The following is a 6000-nucleotide window of genomic DNA, read 5'->3' as shown; positions in this document are numbered from 1 at the left end:
ACTTGTGTGGCCAGGAGTGACATAGCAGAAAATCAAGGTGGAAAATCTCATGAAATTATCTGTAGTATGTCTTAATACAGTTGAAGATATATGTTTGACACAGTTTGTTATAAATACAAATATAAGGCTTTTGACAGGATTCCACATGGAACTCTGTTACTTAAATTAGAGCAAATGGGTTTGGATCCGAAGATGGTGATTTGGATTAAAGGATGGCTGGTGGACAGATATCAAAGAGTGGTTTACGGAGGAGCTGAGTCCAGGAAAAGGCAAGTGACTAGTGGTGTACCTCAGGGCTCAGTTCTTGGTCCTCTATTGTTTAATTTGTACATCAATGATATTGGAAATACCTTGAATGGAAATATCCACTTGTTTGCTGATGATGCAAAATTGGAAAGAGCGATAATCAATTCAAATGATGTGGATATTTTACAGGATGACTTAAATAGGCTGACGGTATGGACTGAGGTAAATGGCTGTCAGTTCAACGTGGCTAAGTGTAAAGTGATGCACTTCGGGAGGATGACATAGCATGCAGTTTACTATATTAACGGAACTGAACTGCAGGAAGTTGATGAGACAAGAGACTTGGGAGTTGTTGTTGTGGACAGAGAACTTAAGTTTAAAGGGCATATTGCAAAGATTGCCAAAACATCACATCAAATTACATGGTTATTGAGGAACACACTAACAAGCAGGGATAGAGAAGTTATTGTTCCACTCTATAAGGAATTAATAAGGCCGCATTTGGACTATTGTGCACAGATCTGGTCGCCAGGATTTCTTGGTGATGCGGAAGTGGTGGAGAGGATTCAGAGGCGGGTTACAAAGATTGTTGCAGGTCTGTGGGATGTTCCCTATGAGGATAGATTGATGATCTGTGGGCTCCAAAAACTAGCTGATAGACGTAGGAGAGGAGATATGATAGAGGTATTTAAATTGTTAAAGGGGTTTTACAGGATTGATACTGATGATATTCTTAAGACCAGTGCAGGATGTGAGAGAATGAGGGGGCATCCCTGGAGATTGTGTAACAATGTGGTTAACAATTGTTACACAATAAGGGTGTTAGGACTAGATTTTTTACTTGGAGGGTTGTGAATGGAATTCTTTGCCAGAGGTGGTTGTGAATGCTTCAACTGTGAATGAATTTAAGGAGAGGTATGTCAAGTATTGTGTAAATAATGGTTAGTGTGTCAATGTCGGGTCTCCCTTGATGAGTCTTTTGACTCCATGGAGACACCGTTAAAATAATAATAATAATAATAATAATAATAAGCTTTAGGAAGCCACAGAGTTTTATGTTATTAATTGAGTGAAGAATATTTAAAAACAGATTATATTTGAAACATTATATTACATTGGACAGTGTACTATATTTAGTCACCTCCTGAAGTCAATAACCTAGATGAGTATTTGACTTCTTGGACTTCTAAAATAATAATAATAATATTTTAAAAAATGTAAATTGCACATACTTCAATAGTGTATTGAACTTTTTTTTTTATTATTCAGATAACAATATAATTCGTCTTCGAAGATTTCTTCTTTCAGGAAGAATGGTACGAAAAGGCAGAATGTGAGCCAGAATCGCATTTTATTATTGTTATTGTTGTTGTTAGCGCTAGGTCACCTGAAAAAAGACCTAGGTTCAATTGTAATCACCACCTGTGTAGCTCAGTGGAAGTGTCATGTGTCGTCCTCTGATCTAGAATGCCTGAAGAAAGAGCGCTGTAAGTTCATTTCTAGTCGTCTAGTAGAGGAACTTTTACTATGCATTTTTTGAACCGGTTCTCGAGTCAGTCGAATGCTGTGTATATTAGTTTTGGGCCAACTACCTCTCATTGGCTACTGGTGGAGATTTAACTTTCCCACTGTCTCCAAAATGTTACATCTAAAACGGCCTCGCCTACTCCCTACAGTGGAATAAAAAGGCGTTAGTTGATTTTTTTTTTTTTTTGCACAAGAAGAATTTTTCTAACCCTTTCTTCGACTATTCCATAGTTAATCGATCTCTTATACAGGCAAGCGTTTTTTTTTTCTCCTGGAAACTCGGGCTTTTCGTCCCGTATGCTCAAAAAAATAGAACGTATAACCGATGCTATTTCAAATAATAAGATATCGTGTTAGGATTAGAGACAACGAGATGGTATCAATCTCTTCACTTGTTTCCACTTAAAATGAGTGATAGTCTTGGGCCAACTGTCTCTGATTGGTTACCAGTAGAGAATGAACAGTCTCCAAAAGTAAGATAGGGCTAAAGTGGTCTCGCCTGCTCCTAAAAAAAAGGAATAAAAGGCGTTAGCTGATTTTATTATTATTATTATTTATATGAGCAATTTCATGGAAATTATGCAGCAATATCCAGTATTGTGCAGTATCTATCACATTATGCTTTGAACTCATTCACAGTCATAGCACCTGTTTGATGTTATAGCTCCTGGGCATCAGGCAAAAAATGGGATACAGGGCTCAGACACTTTGATGGGCAACTAGAGAAAAGAACTGAAATGCGACTGAACGACGAAGACGAAGAATTAAAATTTAAAAAAAAAAAGAACTTTGTTTGAAAATAAGGTAATTATGGAAGTGTGAATCAAATACAGCATCAAGGGGATATCAGAACCGAATGTAAGAGAAATATCCTGATATTACAGTCACTGAGCAGCGATTGATGGGTGAAGATTTATTGTAAGAAACAGAGTTCTCAATGATATTGAACTCGAAGAATTTCATATATATATATATAATGATCCCATACACGAAAGGTCAAGAGCATATAAGCACATCAGTGCCGTGTGTGTATGTATGTATGTGCGGTGGGGGGGGGATGAGGACTGAAATAGAAGTTTATTGATGTTTTATTGAAGATGTGCAAGTTGTAATTGTTTAGGAATACTTCGTGGAAGGCTGTTGCAAAGGACGGAGATAATCTGAATAAAATTCGGTGTGTTTGCAGTTGCACAGTAAAGGAATGCTGGCAGCTGCTGCTACTCATGTATTAATAAGTGCAACTGAAAGTGAAGGAATGATAGTAACAAATTCACTGGAGCATTGACCATGGAAGTACCTGTAGAATAGACATAGTGCTGAAACACTGCATCTGTGGGATACAGGTTGAGATGAATCTGAAGAGAGGGATAATTAGCGAGCCTAATTCCTTTCCTCTAGACCAGTGGTTCTCAAACTTTTTGAAGTCGGGGCGCATTTAAAATCCTACAAATAATTGTAGGGGCACTATATACAAATTTCTGAGAAATATGTTATAATACTTAAGTCAAATATTACAGAAAAAAAATAATGCGATAAAAAAAATAAAATAAAACATACCTTAAGTTTATTCATTCTTGTGTTTATGAGAAACATGAGCCTGATGTGTCCTAGCGATTGCTTCAATGTTTGGGCATATATTTGAAAGGCAAACTCTCATTTCCTCGTCAATACATTGAAGAGTTCCTTTCATTTTACACTTAATTGTGGTGAGGGTAGAAAATCCTAATTCACATAAATGTGATGTTGAAAATTGTAGTAAAATGTTCAAAGCTTTTTTAGATATTGACACATATTCTTCTTTCATAGAAATCCAAAAGGCTTCAAGAGACAATTCCTTATGTTTAATCATCAATCCACGATCAGTGGATATAGCTGCCAGTTCTTCTTCTTCTGTTAATGTTAAACCAAAATCACTCGAAGTTTCCATAAATGGGTTTCTAATCCAATCGTATTGTTCAGTGTTAAGTGATGGAAAATAAGGACTCAATTTTTCTTCTAAACTTGTTAAATGTTCAACTATTATTATTGGAAGTGTTTCATTTATACAAGTGTTACTTACCAATGGAAACATTTCCAAATTACCTTCAACAGCTTTTCTTTTCCAAATCTTTAGTTTTCTCTGAAACGCTTTCATTTTGTCAGTGGATGGGAGAATATTTTCTTCTTTCCCTTGCATGCTAGTATTCAAAATATTGAGCTGCTGAAATATATCGGCCAAATACTGTAACCTGGCAATCCAAAATTCGCACCGAAGGAGGTTACAAAAATGTAATTGTTTCATCTCTTTAAAAAACGCAAGAAGTTCTCGTCGTAGCTCGTGTACACGGGTAAGTACTTCCCCCCCCCCCCTTGACAGCCACCTCACCTCAGTGTGTAAAAGCAGCCGTCTGTGTTATGAATCCATATCGATACAAAGCTTTTCGAATAAACGCGATTTGACAGGTCTTGTTTTAATAAAGTTTACCATCTGAACAACTTGATCTAAAACTTCTCTTAATTTTTCTCCCAATGTTTTTGCCATCAAGGCCTCCCTATGAAAAAAGCAGTGAGTTACGATAACATTCCCATTTTGTTTTTTTTACAAAAGATGTAAGGCCCTTAAGAGCCTACCATGGAAGGGGCTCCATCTGTACAAATGCCTACACATGACTTTCATGTTAACTGCCATTTATCAAGATAGCTATTCAAAATGTTAAAAACGTCCTCACATTTTGTAGACACACTTAATTCTTTGCAAAAAAGAAACTGATTTACTATTTGATCTTCATTAATAAAACGGACGAATGCTAAGAGTTGCGCCTTGTTGGTAATGTCTGTTGACTCATCAACTTGCAATGTAAAATTTGAATACTGAAGTTTATTACTGCATACATTTTTCTCGATATCAGAAGACATTTCTATAATACGCCTGTGAACTGTAGCGTTGGACACTTATCGTTGGAAAAGCAACACTTTCTTTTCTTTTATGGTGGCACTGAAATGACAAGGCTGTCCTCACCCCATTGAAGGACAGTATGAAGGTCAATGTTAGGGAGCTGGTTGTGGATGATCTTGTAGCCTGGGATGTCAGAGTATTGCATGGTTTGTCGAATGAATAGGATGAGTAGAGAGTACTATCGTCAGCAAATATCTGGATAGGATTAGAGGTGACTGCGGGTAAGTCATTTATAAACAAGAGAAAGAGACTGGGTGATAGGACCTTGAGGCATTCCCGCTTTGCGGTGAAGCTCGAAGAGAGAAAGCAATCTACCATGACTCAGAGAATAATCGGAGAGAAACCTGGCTACCCAATTACAGAGGGTGGAAGGGAAATTACAAACACTGAATCCCAAAAAGAACCTGAAACAGTTGCAAGACCTATCGAAGAAACAGTTCTGGTAGATGTACTGAATACAGATAATCCAAATGATAACCAATAGCAGCACTTACATTCGAGACAATAAGAACTGAGCTATATGATTATAGAACAAAAATATAGAGCACCAAAGAAAGAAACCGACTACCGACACGAAAGAAAGCCGAAGACAAGATTTAATTACAATAACGAGTAACGCCAACTTGGCAACAGAAATAATTCCTACGAAAACTATGCCGAAAAAAAAAAAAAAAAGTCAGCTCATATACAGGGTGTTTCAAAAAGAATGTCCCGATTTGAAAATTGTATATCCCTGCAACCACGAACCACAAATGAATGCGACTTGTACTATGTAAACGGCCATGGCCCAGAGTTTGATATGACGACCGCTAGATGCATTTTCATTATTAAATATAATTATTTGAAATCGGGTCATTCTTTTTGAAGCACCCTGTACAGTGCTTCAGTAGGTAGTTACAAAACTACCTACTGAAAAAACTACCTACAAAACTAGGCTAGACAATAAAACAGATGAATAAACCCAAAAGAGGTATTTCAAACCGAAAATTAAGTTTGGAATAAATAATTCCAAAGCAGATGTTATCATTTTAAGGTATTTAAAACAAGGAAAACTTAAGCAGGAAAAAATCAAATGAAGTTTTGAAAAGCCATACGTCCTTGAAATAAAATCATTCACCAAACTATCAGAATTAAAACAAGGAATTGTGGTCATAGAAAAGAAAAAAAGAAAAAAAAACACTGACTATGAAAGCAGAATAAGTTAACACAAATAAAGCATTCAGTTCAAGATTAGCAACATCAGTTTTTTACCAAAATATTGAAGGAAAATCCGCAACCATTAACAAACGTCT

The sequence above is a fragment of the Typopeltis vanoorti genome, chromosome 6 (assembly GCF_054136105.1).
Source record: "Typopeltis vanoorti isolate ZY-2024b chromosome 6, IOZ_Tvanoo_1.0, whole genome shotgun sequence".
NCBI lineage: Eukaryota > Metazoa > Arthropoda > Arachnida > Uropygi > Thelyphonidae > Typopeltis > Typopeltis vanoorti.
This window is presented reverse-complemented; position numbering follows the sequence as displayed.